This window comes from Melozone crissalis, unplaced genomic scaffold (assembly GCF_028551555.1).
Source record: "Melozone crissalis strain CALT ecotype California unplaced genomic scaffold, PUWL_Pcris_2 ptg000035l_1, whole genome shotgun sequence".
NCBI classification, from domain to species: Eukaryota; Metazoa; Chordata; class Aves; order Passeriformes; family Passerellidae; genus Melozone; species Melozone crissalis.
In genome coordinates, this window is record NW_026535813.1 from 12,376,097 (window position 1) to 12,400,232 (window position 24,136).

At 44.9% G+C, this 24,136-nt stretch overlaps 1 protein-coding gene across 4 annotated transcripts in view; it reads left to right on the forward strand.

Moving 5' to 3' along the window:
• LOC128941428 (mothers against decapentaplegic homolog 2-like) overlaps positions 1-24,136 on the forward strand; it is a 75,175-nt gene that overhangs the window by 17,266 nt on the left and 33,773 nt on the right. The gene's annotated exons all lie outside the window — the stretch shown is intronic.

The window sequence follows — 24,136 nt, forward strand, 5'->3', positions numbered from 1 at the left end:
ACTAGGCAGAGTTAAAGAATAAAGTAGAAATTTATTAGAAGGCCTCAATGGATACAGCTTGGGCAGCACAAGAGCCCAGTCAGGGCTACACCCAAGATGAACCCAAAATGGTCACAAAATGGGCAACCAGCCATGGGGTCTCACACTTTCATAAGTTCTGGTCCATTAGCATATTGGAGTTAATAGTCCAATTATAGCTTTAGGTTATGAATTCCTATCCTTGTTTCCCTCTCTTCAGTCCACCGTTGTTTATGCTCTTGAGACTGAGATTTGCATCAGTTGTCCTTGGTCCCCAGCTAGAGAAGGAATTGTTTTGTCTACCTACTCTGTGAAGAGAGTTTACTATCCCCTAATATGAAGCTCAGAAGTACACACTAAAGCAGAACAGAATCTGAAAAATATAAAAGCTAAAACCTGAGGCATCAACTGCAATGTGGTATTATATTTTATATTGTCCCATTTGACAACCACTTTGCCCCAATTTATACAGAGGCTACCACTGATTACAGTATTTAATCAAAACCTTTTTACTGTCCGTTCCTCCCATCCCCACAATCTCCTTGCAATGGGCTAGTATGCATCCTGAAGGACTCTTTTAGGGACTTTCTTACTCTGCTGGCTTCCCATTGTCTCTCGCCTTATTTCTCTTTCTTTCTTTCTTCTTTAATTTCCACTCAAACCTCTGCTTATACTGATCTTTCACCTTTTCCCAGTCATCTTCGAAAACATCCCAAATTTCAGGGACTAAATTACTCTTTCCACAGATCAAGTTAACTATCTCACATTAGGCAAGAGCCATGTCCCAAGTATAATATCGCCGCTCTGGGGTACACCTGGAGCATGTAGGCTTTCGCCTGTGAGATATGCTATGCCACTTCCTTTTACACTGTTTGGACAGGAGGAGAACCCAGGCTGAATGCTACCATGATTCCCAACAAAAGATTGTCAGCCTACACACAAAACAGGGAACTACTCTTCTTTGTCCCTGTCTATTGGGATTTCTAAGTTCTCTCTCAACTGGAGATTGTTCCCAATCAAAAGCCAGGTACCAACCTGCTGAGTCTAAGTATATTCCTCCTAAGTATACCCATCCCACTGTTCTGTCCTCTCGCCTTACAAAGGTCCACTCCCCCCATCATTTAGAAACTCACCCAGTTTGAGCTGAAACCGTCTAAAAAGAGCCTGCCTGGATGGTCAGGCCCTTTGGGCTTGAGCTTGGGCTTCAGCCACTTTTAATAACTCAGAAAACTACTGATCTGTTGCAATTGCATCTTTTGACACAAGAGGGCAGTGTTACCACAAAAATAAATACAATGATTGCCAAAGATTAGACTTTCAAGAGACATGCTTTCAAGAGACATAATATAAGAAAATAACAAACTTAAATTACCCAACCACCACCAAGAATTGAAGTGATGAAGTTACAAAACACCATATATCCCAACAAACACAATTTATACAGGAGCAGTGAGGATTATAGCAGCAAACTTATAGAAAATACTGATAATACCTTAGATTCTGCTTGAGCTACCCCAAAGCTCACTAGCGGCCACACTGTGCAGTCAGCAGAAACCTCCTCTCACCGACTTTCCAGTACCCTTTCCCAAAGGTCAACACGTTATGTCAGATGTCTCTGACACGCTGCCTTCACCAAGCGTGGGTGTCCCCAGCATCTTGTAAGTGTACCTTGAGCCCCCCGTAATTCCAGTAAAACATACCTTATCAGCTGTATAGAAGGGGTTCTTGTTCACCCCCGCAGCAAGCCTGGGGAGCAGAGGTCCTCCAGAAAGACCTGGGGTGCGCCTAGGATGTCCACTTCCTGGGGTTCCTGCAGCCAGACAAAGAGATCCTTCTGCCTGGCTCGCCAAAAGTAAGTTGCAGAATTAGGACGTGACAATGAAGATTGTAAAGCAAGTATGTTTTATTCCAGCTGGGACACATGGGGGATATTTCCACCATACGTGCGTACCTGGTCAAGACAGGTTTCAGGTTTAAGTACACATTGATCCCGCAAGCCCACACCTCCCTGTCCACCCGTTCCCCGCCCACTCTCTGCCTCCTTGCACTTCATAATTATACTTAGTCTTCTGTGGTGCCATGCCTTCTGGGGGTCGTGGGCAGGGGTCTTTCAATGAAGTAAGAAGTCTTCCTCAGGTGTTTGCTACTTGACCTTCGTTTCTGGGCATGCGCTGTGGAGGTTTGGCCAACTCCTAGGTCAATGTGTCCTGGCCAAAACCAGAAGCCTGGTTCCTGCTGATTTGGGTTCTGCTTTATGGGTTTGAACAATACCTAAGTCTCCTTTTACTGAGCTTAGACAATATGCATTTTATTTTTATGGCTTTTCCTTTTTGGCACCCGATTTATATGTTTATATATATATTGCATGCTACAGTAATAGAAGTTACCAAGTACAAGCTTCCGTGTGGAACATGGAGTTTGTCAGCTGCACAGCTTATCTTTTGCTGAGTTTGGGATCATGGTAATACAAGCAATGGTTCTGTGCTTTGTCTTTATGTTGATGGCTGGGGGAGCTATCTTGCGTGGACGATGAGGGATTATACCTCCTTCTGCCTTCCCAAGATTGATGTGAATGGTTTTACAATGCAGACTCCTGCGGTCCATGTTCATCCTTATCTGATTTGTGTATTGCTATTAATTAATATGGTTAAGAAATCATGTGGTTTGTGGAATCTGATGTTGTTCTGGTGTAAGAGAAAACACTTTAGGTGAGGAGCTATTGAAATCTGCCCTGAGCCATCCAGTTCCTGGGTATCAGGATGTGTGGAAGGATTTGGGAAGCTTCCTTGGGTGATTACCACCTGCCATTGCCTGGGACTTGACTCCTGAACAGATAAATAACCCTAAGAAACTGACCTGTCAACTGATAGAAGGGTGCCTCTCCTACCCCAATGAAAACCAGAAGCTTCTCACCCTGTACTGGGGCCTGGTCTGTGCCTACAGAGCCACTCTACAGTATTCTCAGAGGACTGTAGTTGAGGCAGGAACCCAAACTGCATTTGAGGACACTATGCCTGAGAAAGGGACTCAAACCACAGCAACTACAGTAATTGCTCAAGTAGTGAAAAGGAAATATGGATAAGGAGAGCTACAGGTCTATATAATCAATTAGAAAGGGAGGATCACACACAGAATCACTAGGTTGGAAGAGACCTTTAAGTTGATCAAGTCCAACCCATGCCCTAACACCTCAAGTAAACCATGGCACTGAGTACCACATCCGGTCTTTTTTTAAACACATCCAGGGATGGTGACTCCAACCACCTCCCTGAGCAGACCATTCTGGTACTTTATCGCTCCTTACGTAAAAAACTTTTTCCTAACATCCAACCTAAATTTCTCTTGGTGCAGCTTAAGACTGTATCCTCTTGTTCTCTCAGTTGCTGCTTGGAAAAAGAGACCAACCCCCACCTGACTACAAACACCCTTCAGGAAGTTGTAGAGAGTGATACAGTCACTTCTGAGTCTCCTTTTCTCCAGGCTAAACAACCCCAGCTCCCTCAGTCATTTCTCATAGGGCTTATGTTCCAAGCCCCTCACCAGCCTTGTTGCCCTTCTCAGGGCACGTTCAAGCATCTCAAGGTCCTTCCTAAACTCAGGGGCCCAGAATTGGACACAGTACTCAAGTTGTGGCCTCACCAATGCCAAGTGCAGGGGAAGAATGACCTCCCTGGTCCTGCTGGCCACACTATTCCTGATACAGGCCAGGATGCCATTGGCCTTCTTGGCCACCAGGGCACACTGCTGGCTCATGTTCAGTTGGCTGTCGACCAGTACCCTCAGGTCCCTTTCCTCCTGGCCACTGTCCAGCCTCATCATCCCCAGCCTATAGAGTTGCAGGGGGTTATTGTGGCCAAAATGCAGGACTTGGCACTTGGACTTGTTAAACTTCATCTTGCTGGACTCTGCCCATCTATCCAACCAAGGAGGAAGAAGGATAATCAGCAAAGGAGGAGTTAGATCAAGAAGCTGTTCCTTCAACACAGAAATTGAAAGGAGTGAGGCAAATCAAACAGGAAACTGAAGTTACTCAGTCCCTGATTTCATCAGAACTTCGAGGCTTGCATAAAGATTACAGCTTCCAGCCAGGTGAGCAGATTTCTGCATGGCTGCTTTGATGCTGGGATAATGGGGCTGACAGTCAGCAGTTAGGTCATGAAGCCCAACAGCTGGGATCCCTTGCTAAAGATTGGGAAATTGAAAGAGGAATTGGGAAGGAAGGAGCAATTTGCAGCCTTTGGAAATGGCTTCTCTCAAGCGTGAGGGCAAGATATCCGTTTAAGGAAGATCTTGTGAACTCCCCAGGGAAGTGGACCACTGCAGATGAAGGTATCCAGTTATTGAGAGAATTAACAGTGCTGCAAGTTGTCTATAGTGATCTAAAGAATAATGTCCCTAAAGATCCAGAGGATGTCTCTTGCTCAGTGGCCCTGTGGAGGAAGGTGATTCAAAGTTCCCCTGCATCATATTCCAGAAGTTTGGTAGCAATGTATTACCTGAAAATGGATATGCCAACTGTAGAGATGGAGCCAGGAAGACACTGAAACTTACAAGAAACTCTGGGTACTTCCACATTCCTACAGGCCAGCACCTCAGCTTTTAGGGGCAGCCCAAGAGGTCAGTTCTCTCCTGCCCCAGTCAGAGGGAAACCCCAAGCACAGGCCATGTAATGAACTCTGTTTCTTTGTGACCAGAGGGAGGACATGAGGAAGTCGGATGGTGAACCCACCTCTAAGCTGGAAGCCCGTGTCAGTGAACTGAGAGGGAAGAGAGTTGTTAAGAAGGGGCTGCCTGAGAAGGCTGTCAGTGTAGTTGCTGCAGAGAGACAAGAAGACAATCAGCGATCTCCCAGACACAAGTGAAATCACTTCCTTTGACCCTGGTGAGGGGACATCTGGCGTGGCATTGCAAAGGTCAGACAGCGAGTACTCTGACCAGGAACAGGAATAGAGTCCCTGCCTTTGGCCAGGAGGAGGAAATGGATGATCGGGTATACTGGACTGTGTGGGTTTGATAGCCTGGCACATCAGATCCACAGAAGTATAAAGTTTTAGTAGATACCGGTGCACAGTGTACACTGATGCCATCAGGGTACAGGGACACAGAACCCATCTGGATCTGTGGAGTGATAGGGGGATACCAAGAATTGTCTGTGTTGGAGGCTTAGGTGAGCTTAACAGGGGGCAGATGACAAAATCACCCCATTGTGACTGGCCCAGAGGCCCCTGTCTCCTTGGCATGGACTGCTTCAGGAGAGGGTACTTACTTCAAGGATCCAAAAGGGTATTGATGGGCTTTTGGTGTAGCTACAATAAATACAGGGAAGGTCAAACAATTATCCACCCTGCCAGGCCTCTCAGAAGATCCCTTCATCTTAGGATTGCTGCAGGTTGAAGACCAGCAGGAGCCAATTGCCAGGACATTGCACTGGCAGCAGTATTGCATACACTGAGACTCCCTAGCTCGCATCCGTGAGCTGATTCATCAACTGGAGAGCCAAGGAGTGATCGTGACTCACTTGCATTTTAATAGTCCATATGGCTAGTGCCAAAGTCTGATGCAGGGTGTAGGTTAACAGTAGGCTATCATGGCCTAAATGAAGTAATGCTACCACTGAGTGCTGCTGTAACAGACATTAGAGTTCCACTATGAACTGGAGTCGAAGACAGCCAGGCAGTGTGCTACAATTGACATTGCCAATGCATTTTTCTCAATTCCTTTGGATGCAGAGTGCAGGTCACAGTTTGCTTTCATTTGGAGAGGTGTCTAATACACCTGGAATTGACTGCCCCAAGTGTAAGAGCCATAACAAGAGATGCGGGACTTCAGGCAGCTCTTCAAAATGCAGTTTATTGTATCCAAGATGTTACAACAGTCCAGGGTCGTGGGTGACAGAGCCTGTGCCTACAGCTGTCTGCTCCAGCTGCAGAGAAGCTTGAAGACCCTTTAGTTTTGGTTACATTGCATTATATACTTTTCTTTGCTGAGCATCTTAATACGTAAGAACCAGTCTATACCTTTACTTTTACCTATAGCCTATCATAACTACTATAATTACCATATTATGGTTAATACTATCCAATCACATGAGTTAGTATGTTACAGTTTAAGCCTAAAGTTGTTTTTCAGTTTTCTTGCAGTGGAAAATTCTTAGACCTTTTCTCTACTTGACGCATCGACATGTCTTGTTTGCCTGTGGTATCTTTCTGCTTGGTAAAAAAGATCCTGTTGTTTGTGGTCAGCTTATCCTTTGCTCTAAGTCATAAAACCTCTTTCCAACTCGACATAACCTTTGCCTTCTTAGTTGTCCAGCAAGACTGGCTCAGCAAACCTCAATCTACACTTCTATTATTCTTCTATATCAAAACTTGCTTCCATCTCTATTTCATTCTCAGACTCTACATTCAAAGATCTTTCTGCCAAGCATACATATCTGTTAAACTTTCTTGTCAAACTGTCATCCTTCCCAACATCTCCCCTGTTCTGATGAAAAACAAAGATGCTAGAAACTGTCTTATTTATCATTCTCTACACACATTGAAGTGCACAGGGTACCACTACTGTAATTACAATTATCACCACTAAAACAATCAAGCCTATTTTACAAAGTTCCTTCAGCCAAGGTGCAAAGCTCCAACCATCAAACAGTCTAGCCAAGATGTTTAATCTGTTGTAGTTTGGTTAGCTAAATCTCTTAAGTTTTGCAGCTGTTTATGAAGAGAAGCAGAATGATCAGACAAGTTCATACAACACAATCCTTCAAAATCTTCACAGCCATGCCCACATGCTAGTAAAAGAAAGTCAATAGCATCTCTATTTTGAAAAGTGGTGTCCTAGGGTGACGTTATGATGCTTGTATCCCCATTCGTGTGTTCTGTTTATGCTGGATATTATGCTCTGTGCCTTCAAGACTGGCTCTGAAGAGCAAATGTTTTGTTTTGTTATCAGCCTGCTCCCCCACGGCTGGTGGGACACAGAGACGGGGCAGTACATAGTGCGGCTTTTGCTTTGCTTTCTGCTTTGCTCTTGCTTCTGCTTTGCTCCTGCTTTGCTCTTGCTTTTTGCTTCTACTAATTAGTTAGTTTTGCTAAGCAGTCCAAATTTTTCCCTGGACTGTTTTTCCTTTCCCTTTTTTTTGGAACCACTTGAACCTGCTCTGGACTGCGACCTGGGAAACACCGAGTTCGCACCCTGTGGCCTGCAGCAGCCATCCCCAGCACTGGAGGGACCGATAACAGAGTGACCACTCCCAAGAGAGACTCTGAATTTGTCATCTTTTTCAGAGCGGTGAAAGAGTGTTGTCATCTGGTATTGTTCATTTTGTGTGCTGTGGGGTGTTTTCCACTTCTCTCCAAGGAATCATTCCTGAGCCGGTTGGGGGGAGGGGCCGTGTGGGTTAGCTTTCTGGAGGGGCCCCCTTTGGAGGTTTTCTCCCAAATTTGTTCTAAACCAGGACAAGTGGCATGTCTAACTGCCTCTTCATGTGTTAGCAAATCACTAATCATAGCAGAGGTGGTGTTCTGGTTTGAAAGCAAAACCAGTGTGAGACTCCAAGTCAGAAATACAATTTATTAGGAAAAGGAAAAAAACCCACAAAATACATGCAATAATACAAAAGAAAAACCACTGACAGAGTCAGAATACAACCTGGCACTGTTGGTCAGGGTGTTGGTAGCAGTCCAATTGGAATGATGGTTGCAGTCCTCCTGGAGTGGCAGATGTGGTTCTGTTGAAGCAGTGATCCTGTAGAAGGGTGTAGTCTTCCTCTGTGAATCCAGTGGAAGAGGCAGCTGTTCCTCTGGGAATCCAGTGGAAAGGCTGATCTGGTGTCCCAAAAATCTAAGATTATATCCAGTTAGGAATGCTTGGCAGAGCATCTCACAATGGGATGATGTAATTTTTATCAGTCATGCAGTGACATTCAATAGCCCATTAACAGCAGATGTCTCCCTGGAGGGAGGATTGGTTTGTGGAAGAGATAAAGAAAACTGCCCAAGTAACAGAAGAGAACTGCCACACCTCTAACAGATGGCAAATAGAATACATATTGCCTTGCAATCTAGGACAAGTGGCATTTACTTCTTTACTGAGCCAACACCCTAATTTGTTTAACTGTTTCAATGCAATTGAAGAACTTGGCTGAGGCCAAAAACTGCTTGTAACAATTGATTTTCCAGAGTTTCAAGGGTGAAAATCACTATCGCAGTTGCCCTCATAATGATGCCCTAAGGAAGATCTTATTTTTCTATTTTTCTTTTTGATTGCTTTTTTGACACTGGGAGCAATTATTGTTGTCCCAGGGCACAATGGCCACCATCTAGTTTTGAGGGAATACCTTGCCAAGCCCTGTTTCCACAGATGAGCCAAATTCCTTTAGGAAATTGAATTGGAAGTTTGTTAAAATGATCTGTGTGAGGTTCATCATATGTAAGAAGCTTAATTTGATGACACCAAGAAGTCATAATAATGGACTGGGTGATAAGGAGTAACATTTAGATGAGGCCCATTTTTTCCTACGAAATGAAACAAATAACAAGTGTCCATAGTTAGTGAGCCTAAAATTTCTAATTCTTGAAGGTCAGATTTATCAACTTTAAAATTATCAATGTAAGTTTGGTGTCTCGGGCTGGGAGTTGGGGAAATGTGGTGATCATCATATGGCCAATATTTATCAAAAGTGACATTATCAAAACCTTCTGGGAAAGGCACTCCAACTAAACAAGTTGAAAAAGGTTTATCAGGGCTTGTATTGGATAAGCAGATGGTGTCAGAACCCATGGACTTGGCTAAAGAAACCCAAACATTTGTCTTTGGTTGAGTTACAACTGAATCTTCACTGCAAAAATAAAAACAAAAGGGTAAAAGCAGCATGCATCCGCACAAATAATAATACAACTCCATTCTTTTCTTGAACTGTTTCTGGCAGACAGTTTTCTCTGGGTGATTCTGTGTAGTTCACATTTGGGTGCCTGTTTCTCGGCTTCCACTCGTGGGATCACTGGCTGATGTGGAAGCGTCAATGGGCTTTGATGGGTGGTATGGTTTCACGTTTTTTGCTGGCAGCCACTTGAATCCCTCATCTGTAGAAATACATGCAAACCCCTTCCCCCCTGTTCTAAGACCATATGGTCCTTCTATTTGTCCTGATTCTAGATTTTTAATTAAAACCGGGGGGTGCTCTTTCAGTTTTGGTGTTTTGTTGTTCATGAAATGTCTGTAAATAAGAGGATCAGGCTCTTCTGCAGAACTGTTGAAAAAATTATAAACATACAAAGCCTTATTCAACCTCCTCTGAGGTGTGTCCTGGGTGCCTCCCCCTTTCTGCTGATCTAAAAATGCATTTCAGAGTTTGATGTGTTCTTTCTACCATTCCCTGACTCGTGGGAGAGTAGGGAATACCAAATGTATGGTGAACACCCCAGTCATTTAAAAATGTGGCCAATTCTTGTGAAGCATATGAGGGACCATTATCAGTTTTGATTTCTTGAGGGACACCTAATGAGGCAAGCGCTTGTGAAAAATGCTGGCAAATATGCTTAGCTGTTTCTCCTGTATGTACAGATGCAAAAACTGCTTTTGAAAATGTATCAATAGAGACAGATATTTTTAAATTTCCCAAAAGAAGGGTACTTTGTGGCATCTGTTTGCCACTTCTGTAAACTTTCCAACCCCCGTGGGTTGGTTGCTCCTGTAGAAGGGATAGATTGGACAAGCTGGCAGTTGGGGCAAGCACGTACAATGGCTTGTGCTTGCTCTAGGGAGATGTGAAAATCTTGTCTGAGTGCCTGTGCATTTTGGTAAAAAAAAGGCATGACTCAATTTAGCTTGTTCAGTAATGTTAGGCAAGGTAGCTGCAGGAAGCACTGAAGTGGAATATTCAATGTCTGCTGCAACCCTTTCCCCAGACTCTGCTAATGCCAATGCATCAACATGTGCATTTCCTTCTGCCATAAATCCTGGGAGACCAGAATGAGCTCTGATCTGAGAAACAAAATAAGGATTATATCTGTATAACAAAATTTGATAAAGACAGGTAAGCCAAAGACACAACTTGTCATTGTTAACATCCTTTAAAACAGACCCTTCAATTCTCTTAAAACATTAGCAACATATGCTGAATCAGTGACTAGGTTAAAAGGTTCTGGAAAGAGCTGAAATGTTCTTACAACTGCTGCCAATTCAACAGTCTGAGGAGAACCTTCAACTTTTTGAACATCTTGTTCCCAGGCTTTAGTATCTTTATTTTGCCATGTAACTACTGCCTTGTGTGTTTGTCCTGACCCATCAGTGAAAAGAGTAACTGCATCTAAACGTTTTTCACTGATCAGGGGTTTTTCTTTGTAGCATAATTTAGCTTTGATCAATTTGCGTGCTGGATAATGAATGGAACAAACACCTGGAAAATCTAACAAGGCATACAGCAAATCTTCTGACTTTTGCATGGCCCATTCAAAGTAGGTTTTAATCATAGGTAAATAGATGATTGCAAATTCACGACCTGCTATAGAAAGAAGCCTAGCTCTGCCATTGATAATAATTCAAGATATCATCTCTAAAGATGTGAAGATTGTCTTTGGTGCCCTGCAAGAAAGAAAAATCCATTTGATTATTAACAAAGGATCTTTCTGAGAGGAGTCCACTTGGAAAATGAGGCCATACAGTCTCAGCGTTTCTCCTAAAACTGCAAGGAAAAAAGGTTTATCTGGAACATAGCAATGTGTTTGTCTATTTTGCAGAGCATCATAATTGTCTCTAAAGCCTTGCAGGCTTCAGGAGTAAGAGATCTGGAGGATGATTTTTTGGCTCCCTCTGTGGTTCTTGCTGCTGGTGGCGACCTGCCTGGCAATGACATGCAGGTCCCGCTGTATTGAATTTGCAGGGACCCCCGTGGCAGGGAGGAATGATGCATCTGACTCCATCTTATCAGAAGGCTAATTAATTACTTTATTATACTATATTATTCTATACTATATTACACTATATTACATTACATCTAAACTGAATCTGGCAAGCACTCAACTCTGCACACAACTGCACAGAATCTTGTGACTGTTGGCCGACAGTCCCGACTCACACACACACACTTGGCTCTGATAGGCCAAGGAAACAAAACACCATCACTTTGGGTAAACAATCTCCATATTACATTCTACTTTTGCACAAACACAGGCACAGCAAATAAGATAAGAATTGTTTTTCCTTTCTCTGAGGTTCAGAGAATGTGAAACCCAGAAATATTCTTGGGAAGAATTGTGCCTTGCTTTTCTCTGTGAAGAGAAATGTGGCTACATCTCACCCCTCTTCCTATAATAAAAAGAAAAGGAGACTGCGTTTGCAGTTCTTCTGCTGGGCCCCTAGAGAAGAGAGAACAAACACATCTCGAGAAGTTTATCTGTTACCAATCAAAACCTCAATCAAGTGCTGATGTAGAATGATCAAGGAGATTCCTTACCTGTAGAATATCAACTTCTATTATATCATTGAAACAAGGTTTACAATATCAGAAACCCAAACAACCATGCAGAGAAAGCTCATTGTTTCATGTCCAAATAGCTGAGTTTCAGGAGAAGGTCCACTGGCTGGAGATCTTGCTCTTTGACATCCCTGAAGGTCCCTCCTGGTTCTGAAACAGACCTGCAGAATCCTGAAACAGAGAAAGAAAGTCACTATCAACTATTTAGAAATCCATTGAGTTATCAAACAATATTGAGAAAATTCCTGGAATGCCCTGGCCACAGCCCTTAATTGAACCACTTGGGCCGAGGGTGACTCGTGGCTTTCCCGTACTTTGAGCTGGTAGCTCATTCCACCTTTTTTAAAGACCAGCAGCAGCAGAGGCTTTTTGGACCCTGCGCCACTGGGCGGGGCAGAATCCCTGGCCCCGATGGGGGGGGCCAAAGCACCCAAACCTCGCGGTGGGTGGGCCGGGGGCCCCAGACCTGGCCTACGGGACGGGGTCTTTCTTCTCACAGCCCGCCCCCACCATGCTGCAAGTGTCTCGGCAACAGGAGTGGCCAAACGCCTTCTCCCTCTCCCCCCAGAACCACCGGTGCATGCCGCTGGCTGGGAAGGAGAATTTTTTTCAGGAATGTGAATCCCCATGACGGATTTCGGGTCCCCACTTGCCCAGGACAAACAAGTGCCGTCCGCTACCTGCTACGCCGTTCTCCCCCGCCATACAAATGAATGTTGCCCAGCCCTCTGATCAGTGGCACCACCCCCATTCCCTCCAGGCTTGGGGCCGGAAACCACCTCCCCCGTGCTGCTGGCGCGCGCGGAGGGAGTCAGGTGCCTCAAACTCCAGCGAGAACCCCCCCAACCAAACGAAAGTCGGCCCGCGAAAAATGCCATATCCCAGAAAAACACCTAGTTTCAAAGTGTTCAGCCGGTAGGCGCCTGCAAACAGCTGTCGAGCTGCACCTCCCCTGGGGGACAGGCTGGCGTCTCCTTCCGCCGTCCCAGCCGTTGCCTCAGGGGAAGACAGCTTGGGACAGTCCGAACTCGGAGGAGGGGTGCTCCGAGCCAGTCACAGGCTCCGACGTAAACGCTGATGCAGAGGACGAAGCCTCTGAAGGCGGCGGGACCACCGCCAGGCGCGGCGGGGGCACGTCCCACACCGGCGCGGCCTCTGTTGCTGTGGGAGGGGGTGGCGGGCTGGTCGCAGGCGCCGCAGCAGCTGCCGCCGGAGGTGGGGCCGCGGGCGGTACACGGGGCAGCTCTGTGAGCTGGTCACCGTCCTCAGCGTCACAGCAGGCATGCTGAACGGGAACCAGGCCGGCGGGAGGCGGTGGGGGTGATTGGGGATCGTCCCCAGCTTCAACATTCCCCTCCGGCACGGCGGGTGAGAGCAGGGCCGCCGTGGCCTGAGCCCATGATGGGCTGTGCTGGAGGCGGGGCGGCGGGCAGGGGCGGCGGGCAGCGCCGGCGCAGTCTGTGCTGCTGCTGGAGCGTTGCCTAGCAACTCGTGGACAGGCTCTCGTTGCTCCAGCTGCTGTCGATTGTGTTGCCTAGCAACCCGGGCAATGCAGCAAGGGGCGGTGTTGTGGGCGGCTTTCTCAGCCCTGGGAGGGGTGGAGGAGGCGGCTCCTTTTTCACATGCTCCAGAGGGCCAGAAAAAAACTGCTCTGCCGGCACCTTGGGCAAAGCCATCCTCCCCGCTCTGTGCGGGGGGGGCAAGCCAGCGGCAGGGACTGTCCTTGAACAGACTTCTCTCCCACTGGCTGTGGTGGGGGGGAGTTGGTGGCCCCCGCGCGGGGGGAAACGTCCCCCCACGTCCCTGACGGAGGCCCCCTTGGAGTCAGAAACGCTCTTCAAGGGAACGTCCTCCCCTCTCACAAATTTGGAAAGCAGCTCCCAGATCAGCAGCTGCCAGTGGACTTCCCCAGTCCGTTGGAAGTGCCTCATAAGATAAACACCCAGGGCATTCCATGCTCAGGGGTCCCAGGAGGAATTCATGCCCATGGGGAACTCACAGACGCTTGCCCAGTCAAAAAACTTGTTCTTGCTGGGACACGAGAATTCCATGGTCACGAATCTTGAGCTCCCAGAATTCCAAAGTGAGTCTCTGTACCCATGAAAATTGAATGCTGAAGTCTACGGACATCTCTTCCCAAAGTCAAAGCCCATCCCAATGGGGCAGTGCTTGCCAGAAGAGTTTTCCCCACCCCTGCCTCTAAGGCCAGTGGGCCAAACACAGCCAGAAAAGACCAGGTCTCTGCCTTGGGAGACGCAGGAAAGGGTTAATACCTCTTCGGGGAAAGCAGGTGGCAGTGTCCAGGCTCGGGGTCCATGGGGTCTTACAGGCTGCTCCTGTCCATCCCACGAAGACCTCTGGACAAGCTTTCTGGGAAGATTTGGCAGATTCTTCTGTGCTCAGCCTCAGCTATGAACTCTGCCCAATTTCAGGGTCTTGGTTCTTCAGTCCAGGCTACAGCCAACGTCGGGGTTCACCACTTATAGTTTGCAGAGAATGCCCCGACGAAGGAAGGAATGATGCATCTGACTCCATCTTATCAGAAAGCTAATTAATTACTTTATTATACTATATTATTCTATACTATATTACAATATATTACATTACATCTAAACTGAATCTGGCAAGCACTCAACTCTGCACACAACTGCACAGAATCTTGTGACTGTTGGCCGACAGTCCCGACTCACACACACACACACTTGGCTCTGATAGGCCAAGGAAACAAAACACCATCACTTTGGGTAAACAATCTCCATATTACATTCTACTTTTGCACAAACACAGGCACAGCAAATAAGAATTGTTTTTCCTTTCTCTGAGGTTCAGAGAATGTGAAACTCAGAAATATTCTTGGGAAGAATTGTGCCTTGCTTTTCTCTGTGAAATGTGGCTACACCGCTGCCCCTGCAGAGTCAACTTCCAACCCCCATGCACCTTGGCCATGGAGCCCATTCCAGCCCTGCCATACACCCAAGGGTGGAAGCACAGCTCTACTATTTGTCATGGACTGATCCAAACTGAACTGGAAAATGCCCCTGAACATCTGCAATATATTGATAATGACATTGTGTGGGGCAATAAGGCAGAAGAAATATTTTAGAAAAGGAAGAAAATTCAGATTCTTTGGAAAACTGTCCTATGGTGACATTATGATGCTTGTATCCCCATTCACGTGTTCTGTTTATGCTGGATATTATGTTCTGTGCCTTTAAGACTGGCTCTGAAGAGTGAAAGTTTTGTTTTGGTTTCTTATCAGCTACTCTGTCGCAGACATTTTTTCATAAAATCCTCTCTTTTAGGATTTGTCCTTTCTGGGAAGCTGGGGCCCCAGAAGAAAAATGTAAACAATAATTATCTGCTGATGTGGAATGCAATAGGTGCAGTGGTGATTGGTCTTCTGTGAGTGTTTGGATTTGCTGACCACTCACGGGAGAGTTTGTCCTTGCTTTCTGATGGACACAGAACTTTGTTATGCATTCTTTCCTATTCTATTCTTAGCTTAGCAAGCCTCTGCAACTTCTCTATTTATTCCTTTTAGTATAGCAATAATGTATTATATATCATATATCAATAAATCTAGCCTTCTGATCATGAACCAAGATTCTCGTCCACTTCTCTCACCCTGAAGACCTTCATCAGGTCGCTGTAATACTACTCCCCCATGGCTGGCGGGATACAGAGACGGGGAAGTACATAGTGCTGCTTTTGCTTTTTTGCTTTTCGCTTTGCTCTCTCTCTCTCTTGCTTCTGCTTTGCTTCTGCTTGCTCTTGCTTCTGCTTGCTCTTGCTTCTGCTCATTAGCTAGTTTAGCTAAACAGTCCAAATTTCTTCCTGGACTGTTTCTCCTTTCCTTTTTTTGGACCAACTTGAACCTGCTCCGGACTGGGACCTGGGAACACCAAAAGTTTGCACCCTGTGGCTGCAGCAGCTGCCCCAGCGCCGGAGGGACTGATAACAGAGCGACCACCCCCAAGAGAGAGACTTTCTGAATTTGTCATCTTTTCAGAGCGGTGAAAGAGTGTTGTCATCCGTTATTGTTCGTTTTGTGTGCTGGGTGGAGGAGGTGCTGTGCCTGTTAAATAAACAGGTTCTTTCCACTTCTCTCTGAGGAATTCTTCCTGAACCAGTTGGCGGGAGGGGCCGTGTGGGTTTGCTTACTGGAGGGGCCCCCCTTTGGAGATTCTCTACCAAATTTGCCCTAAACCAGGACAAAAACTGAGTTTGCCAAAAAGAAAAGAAAGATCAAGGGACCTTCGGAATAAAATGGCAGGGTGGACGCTGTCATGTGCTTACAGAGGTGATTGACAAAATAGCAACTTTTCTCACCAGCTAACAAGAAGGAAACACAAGCTTTTCTAGGCCTTGTGGGGTTCTGGAGAATGCATGTTCTAGGTTTATAGCCAGCTTCTGAGCCCCCTCTGTCAAATGATCTGAAAGAAGAACCTCTTCAAGTGGGGTCTTGAGCAATAAAAGTTCTTTCATGAGAGAGAGAAAGGGGGAGAGAGAAAGAACAGAGAGAGAGAAAGGGGGAGAGAGAAGGGAGTGAGAAAGAAAGGAGGAGAGAGAGAATGGGAGAGAAGGGAGGAGAGAGAGAAGAGAGACAAAGAGGGATGAATGAGGAGAGGGAGAGCAAAGTGGAAGTAGAAAGAGGGAGAGAAAAGAGGAGAGAGCAGAAGACAGTCCCCACCTGTGGATCTTACAGCATCCTCTGAGTTCTCCTTCACCCTGGACTTTGTTGTGGGGATCCCAGAGTCATTCTTCTGGGGGTACCAACTTTACACAGTCCAAGTTTTGGGTATCTATGGGGTGATCACAATGGCATGCCTAAAACTTGGGATGATATGTGTATTAGCAGTTGCTTCTGTCCAGATGCATTACCCAGTATGTGCTACCCAGATCTCACCTCTGCCCAGCCTGGAATTAGCACCTTCCTATCACAAATTCCTCCCCTCTGTGCTTATCTCAAGTTCCTGTTCCTGTGGCTTTTGGCAGGTTCTTTCTGTGGCCTTGACAGTGTTTGAGATGGGCAACTGTGCCTTTTAAGTTTTTACACCACCCAGCACCATCAATGTAACCCCTAAGCTATATCTCCCAGTGCCAGATCCGGATGTCTCTTGAACACCTCCAGGGATGGTGACTCTTCCACTTCCCTGGGCAATCTATTCCAATGCCTGACCACCCTAACAGTGATTTTTTTTTCTAATATCTAATCTGAATCTCCCCTGTCTCAGCTTAAGGCCATTTCCTCTGGTCCTCTCACTGCAGGTATGGCAGAAGAGACTGGCTCCCACCTCATTACAACCTCCTTTCACATAATTGTAGAGAGAGGTTAGGTGCCCCTGAGCCTCCTCTTCTCTAGACTAAACAACCCCAGCTCCCTCAGTCATTCCTCATAAGACATGTTTTCTAGACCCTTCATGAGACTTGTTGCCCTTCTCTAGACATGCTCCAGCACCTCAATGTCCTTTTTGAAGTGAGGGGCCCAAAACTGAACGCAGTAATCAAGGTGCAGCCTCACCAGTGCCGAGTACAGGGGGATGATCACTGCCCTAGTCCTGATGCTTACACTATTTCTGATACAGGCCAGGATGCCATAGGCCTTCTTGGCCACACTGCTGGTTCATATTGACCCACGTGTCAACCAGCACCCTCTGGTCCCTTTCTGCCAAACAGCCCTCAAGCCACTCTTCCCTCAGCCTGTAGCGCTGCATGGGGTTCCTGTGACTCAGGTGCAGGACCCAGCACTTTGTCTTATTGAACTTCATGCAGTTGTCCTCAGCCCATTGATTGAGTCTATCCAGATGTCACTGCAGTCTTCCTATCCTTGAGCAGATCAGCACTCCCACCCAACTTGGTATTGTCTGCAAATTTACTGAGGATTCACTTTGCCCCGTCTCGGCTGTTGAAATGGCCTGGTAAGGCTCTGGGTGGCCTTGAGGCAGCCCGCGCTCCAAAGGACGAAAGGAGTCTTCAGGTTTTTTCAGTTCTTCAGTGTTGTTTATTAATTCTTATCTACAATATTTTCTCCTGGCCCGACAGAGGTCCGCACAGCAAGCCAGCCATGAGCACACTGACTGCCCTCGGGGCAGTTGTTTTTTTTTAATACCAAAAACTACGTGTAAGATATTTACCTTTTCCTCCCAATACCTTTCACCCTTATTGACAAGTGCACATTCAGTAAGAACCAATCTCAAAGTGCCACCATCACCATCGAAGATGGACGAACAGAAGAAGAAGAAGGACAAGACACGCCCTAATTCCTCCATCTTGTCTCCTAGAACCCCCCTGTACCGAGATTCCAAAACCTGTGTTTTCACACTATAATTAATCTATCCCTTCACCATTTATCCCCCTGTGATCCTCCCATCCTCACACAGGTGTTGCATCCAGTGCAGGATCAAAGTCTAGCCACCAAACACTTCTGGCAATGTTCCAGGACTTCCGAGCCCCCCAAGGGTTGTCTCAGCGACTCTGCACATCAGGAATGATGTGCTGAGTTCCCACATCACTTGACCCCTTTGTCCAGATCATCAATAAACATGTTAAACAGGACCACCCTCAAAACTGAGCCTTGGGGAACACAGCTAGTGACTGGCCACCAACTGGATTTAGCTCCATATACCATAACTTTCTGGGCCTGTCCATCCAGCTGTTTTTTTACCCATCTAAGAGTCCACCCATGCAAGCCACAAGCAGCCAGTTTTTCTAAGAGGGTGCTGTGGGAGATGGTGTCAGATGCTTTATTGAACTCTAAATAGGCTACATCCGCAGCCTTTCCCTCATCTACTAAGTGGGTCACTTTGTCATAGAAGGTGTCTTAGTTTAAGACAATTTAAGGTGGATGCAAATGAGTTACCTCTTTAGTTTTAATGAATCCTTTCCCACCAATAAGAAGAAACTAATACAAGTAGATATAAGTGAAAAAATAAGTTTACTAAAAAATGAAACATCAACAAGCAAAAAATAAGTTGTAGACACTAGTTACAAAGTTGCTGAAATCCCACAGACTCCCTGTGAACAGAGAAACCCAAAATGGCAAAGTGTCTCCTTCCCCAAGAGGGTGCTCGCCACTTGTGTAGAGAGACAAAGGGAAAAGACAGTGGCAGCTCTCCCTCCAAGACGGCATGCTCTTCAGGTGCCTGTATTGTCTGTGAGACAAAAGGGAGATGGCAGACTAACCCCACTCAGTGCACCCTTGCTCCTGGAAAAAAAAAACCAAACAGGAAAGTAGAAGCTTATGAAGCAGTTTAGTGGAAGATGGGAATTGCTGATGTTTGTGAGGGTCAGTGTTACTGCTTCTTGCTGCCTGCCACCCACTGGACTTTGCTGGAGGTGGCACTGCTGTCTTTGGTCTCCGCTTTCATGGCGGGGGGGGGGGGGGGGGGGGGGAAGAAAATGGACTCTCAGGCACTCATGCATGGCAGCCCAACCCCAGACCAGCTTAGACTTCGCACTGCTGACAGGTGTTGCAAATTTTACTCTGAAACAGTTTTTGATCATGAAATGCAGCTTCTTGAGTTGCTACTTTTGTGAGTCCAGTAACCTGCCTGAAACAATCCCCTCCAGATGCCAGAGAGAAACAGAAAATAAACCACAAAAGGGAGCCTTTGCCTTGAGCAAGAGCTACAAGGTGAAAGAGAGAGAGAGCCAAAATGGCAAGAGAGAGAGGGCTCCCTGCATGCTCCAACTTTTAAAAGCCCCGGGCAACCCCTGCCCCACCATTGCATTGCAGGGTCTTAAAGAGACAGTAACAATTTTTGGCACAGATAGATATGGAATACAATAACATTTTGGGTTACTCAGGACAAAGGAGATCAGGTTGGTCAAGCAGAACCTTCCTTTTGTAAATCCATATTGGCCAGGGCCTGATCCACTCATTGTCCTGCATGTGCCATGTAGTGGCACTCAGGATCATCCATAACTTTGCCTGGCACCAAAGTAAGGCTGACAGGCCTGTAGTTCCCTGGATCATCCCTCCAACTCTTCTTGTAGATGGACATTACATTTACTAATTTCCAATTAGCTGGAACTTCTCTGGTTAACCAGGATTGCTGGCATATGATTGAGAGTGGTTTGGCAAGTTCTTTTGCCAATTTCCTCATTACTCTGGGGTGGATCCCCTCTGGGCCCATAGACCTTTGGGTATCTAATTGGCATAGCAGGTCACTAACCATCTCCTCTTGGATTATGGGGCCTTCATCCAGCTCCTGATCCCTACCTTGCAGCTCAGGGAGCTGGTTATCCTGAGGACAACTTGTCTTGATATTAAAGACTGAGGCAAAGAAGCCATCAAATACCTCTGCCTTTTCTTCATACTGATGCACAGACAGATGACTCTTCAACTAATTAAAGTTGAAAAGAAGAGTATTTATTGCAGCACACTGGACACATGTGAAATCATTTCCAAATACATGTGCAAGGAGTCACTGACTCCTGCTCTCTATTTATGCAGAAAAGGTTTTACATATCCAAGTGGTTTCTAAGGACACATAATACATAATCATTACCTGCCCACTTTGTATTTTAATCAGCTGAAATAGACATTACTGCTGTGCAACTGTACTCCCTTAATTTGGTCTGTGGGATTTTGAAATAAGGGAGTGGGGGTATGGGAGGAAGAAAGCCATCTTCCTCATGGTGAACTCTTCACCCATGGCCAGTTGGCAGGACTTTTTGATCTGCTGGTCATGGTCCAAGCCTCTCCTAACTGTTTGATTATTCTTAAGGCAAGGTATTTCTATGGTCTCTGCTCCTTCCCAATTGCTACATCTATCCCTGTCACTCCTAGCTTCTCTTTCCTAATGTATTTGTTACTCTTTAACTCAGGTACTTGATTCTTGCCACCTATATTACTAACTTAGCTTCTTAACTAATTTTAAAATCTTAACTAAAATATGCAATCTTCTACTATCTCAATTGTATTCCTAGCTGGCCCCTCGACTCATCTACAGTTTTCAATTATCCTAAATATATTTCCAGCTGACCCCTTGACTCAATACCCTGACACTACACTACACTACACTACCCTCTGCATTCAATAAATGGAGATTCTCCTTGACCCTCCTTTTGCTGCAAATGTATTTATAGAAACTTTTTTTTGTCTTTAACTGCAGCGGTCAAATCAAGTTCTTGTTGGTCTTTTGTCCTTCTCATCTTTTCCCTATATATGTCCCTTGTGACATCCTTATAGTCCTTCCAAGTTATCTGTCTCTCCTTCCAGAGATGATAGATTTTTTTTCCCCTAAGTTCCAGCCTAAATTTTCTGTTTAACCAGGCTGGTCTTTCCCTGACAACTTGTCTTTCTACACATGGGGACAACCTGCTCCTGAATATTTAACAATTCCTTTTTAAAGCATATCTAGCCTTCCTGGACACCTTTGCGTTTCAGGACTGACTCCCCAGGTACTCTGTCAATAAATGTCCTAAACAGGACAAAGACTGCCCACCAGAAGTCCAAGGTGGAATTTGGCAGACTTGTTAGGAACTATCTGTGCTGAATACAATATTGTATGTAAGCCAATGAACTTTTTTAATAGCTTTGTTTCATCTATATTACACCTAAGCTTGTCAAATCAGGCTTTCCTATTACTGTTGTCTTTGAGATCCTCTCTGAACTAGTTCCAAAGGTTTGGCATGTTTCCCTCCCAGCTGTTCTTGAACCTTAGGTGTATCAGAAAGAAAACTGATATGAGAGGAAGGATTCTGTTCTTTCATCCATCAATTCATTGATCCTTTTCTCAAAGTTAGTATCAGTGGAGTGTAATGGGATAGTGTCTTCACAGGAGCTTCACCTGTGATGAACCAAAAAAAGCCCCACAAAAAACTCCAATCACACAAACAAATACTAATTTGTTATACAAGGTACAGATCTTTAATCTGCAGACTTCAACCTGTTTTCTCAGGCAAATTTTACACAAGCAGCCATGATCAATGTTAATGCATTGGCATTTGCCCATTTGTTGTGAGAAAATAGGATTCTCTAAATCTAGTGGTAATTTCTTACTTCTCTAACTCTTGTTTTGATAGCTTGGTGTAGCTCTCAAAGCAAATTCTGCACCTCTTTTCTACCCCCCTGGCAAAATTAGTAAGTCAAGGTAGTAAGTCCTGTAAATGTTAGGCTGGTATAAAGGTGTTTGCGTCCCTGTGCTAAGTAACTTCTCCAGCTCAAGTGAAAACCTGATCATATTTTTTGTTGCGTTTTTCTTGTTTAGTCTTTCAGTGAAAATGTGAGTTAAAACAAATGTCAGGCTCATATCTATAGGGAAGATTTTGCATAACAATTCTATAATTTGAAAACTTTAATCTCCTACTTTAAAACAGATCAATGGGGTACTGTCATGGTTTACTAAAATTATTTTTTTGTTTCAGTCACAGCTCCAGCACTACAAATGTCTCAGAAAATGTAGGGGTAGACAGATTAAATGGAAGAAATGCTTGTGATTATAGGATGCAGGAAAAAAAACAAATGGAGGTGATTGCCTTGAATGTGGAGTTGGCAAACTTCTTAGTGGCTGTAGATTCTAAAAGATACGAAAGATTCAGTAGAAATGTTAGTGGCTCAATGTAATATTTCACAAATAAGCAAGTTGAATGTCCAACACCATTCTGTAATGATTTCTGTATAATGTGGGCTTTGACAAGCGTTATGCTATTTGCATTTCAGGTTTTATTTGCCATTTCTCTAGTGCTACCACTTCAGGTAAAGAGAAGGCTATCAACTGAACTTGGTGCCTTTTAAGCTCCTTCACAGTTCTGCTTTCTGAGACTGAAGAAGAAGAAAATTATATTTAGCAACTTCTGTATAGAGTTTCTGGTACTTCATATGTAAATATCTTTGAAGTGGTTCTGATGATGTGCCATTCACAAACCTGGGAATTGTGTAGAACAGTAATTGGCATGGCCCAGTGCTGGGGAATGTCCTAGCTGCTTTCTAGCATAAATGATCACGTTCCAGGGCATGGGAATATTTCCAGACAAGACTTAACTTATGAGTACAGATGTTAATCCTTGATTCTCCTAAATTCTTTATGGAATAAGGAATAGAAAGGACTCTTCACAAGGGGTTTTTGATGCTTTGGATGTAGGTTTAGGAGAGAATGCATCCTATTTATTTTGGGACAGTAATTCTGTACTCCTGTTTCCCTTTCAGAGGGTTTTAGTGGTTGCATTACAGTGGTTGTTTAAACATCTTTCAGAATGCAGTCACCTTTCCAGCACCACCTTTCTGGGATGAATAGATATGTTTGCCCTCTGTCAGGCTATTGCTTGCATATGAATGAACATATTGTGGTCTTTCATGGAAGTGCTGCGCATGAAGTATGCTTTTTAGGGTTGTGAGGAATTTCATTCTGATTTAGTGTGTATGTATGTGAATATTAAGAGGCCTTGTTTACTATCTGGGTGATATAGTGGGGGGACAGTCTTGCATCTCAGGTAATGGTTCTTTTATGTAAGCAGGAGAGTGGAGAGACCACTCTATTTCCTCAGATGTTTCTTCCAGTGAACAGTAAAAGCTATTTTGAGCTGACTTTATTGACTGTATGGGTTGATTTCCTGCAGGCTTTTCTGTGTTTGACTGTGCATTACTGGAGTTGAGTATAGTTATAGTGTAGATGAACTAGTAAAAGATTTCTATTAATCCTAACTCTAAGCAGACACATTCTGGAAGATAGCATGTCATGTAAGCTGCTGTATGTTAGAGCAGTTTTGCTCTAATTTCTAACTGTTCACTTTTTCTGTACCTCTTGGCCTGCCTTCCCTCCATGGTGTCCTGAGCTTCATTGTAACCTATGACTGTTGCAGTCACTTCAGGATTACATTTTTCGTTCTGTAGGTTATGAAATATGCTGTCAGCTTTGATAGTTTGAATATTTATAGATAGAAGAGGTTAGCAATATAAAATACTGTTCCTATTCATCATGCTTTGTCAGGAACTGTGAAATTTTACTTTTGCATGTGCTATCTTAAGTCTTGTGCAGCAAATGTGTGGCATGCCATGCTTTCACCAGTTATGCACCCCACAATTTTGGGAATGTGTAATCTGTAATAGTGTCAGCTTTGGAGCACTGCTTTGTATAAAGGATCCATTGCTCAAAGGTAATGAGCTGGCTGTGTCAATTAATATGCAGCAGGCTTTGTGTCTGCTGATTGTTCTTCTGATTTAATGTATATGATGGTCTGTCTTACAAGCAGCAGTGGTAAATATTTAAGGACACAGTACAGTGTTGGAATGCTCCCTGGCATCCCACAGGCGCCTTATGCATCTTCAGGGCAACTATTTTAATCATTACGCAGCTTCTGGCAGTCTACCATCCTAGAGACGTTTTAGGAATGTGAAAAAGAGAGGCTGTATGCTCTGCTGATATAGTGATGTTCAGGATCCCTCTTTGCCCACTTTCTAGAGATCTGTGATGCTGCCTGTGTCTGAGATAGATGTAACTTGTTCAGGAGAGTTGGCTCTTTGGAAGAGCTGGATCTAAATAAGAGAATAGGCCTTCTCATCTGACACTGCTGCTCTCTACTAGACAAATGTTCTCTATTACAATATTTTACTTGTGTCCGTAATCAGTAAAATGTCAAAGGCCATATTTTATGTAACAATTTTATTTGTGATAAATGCAGGCTGCTGTCCACAATTATAGT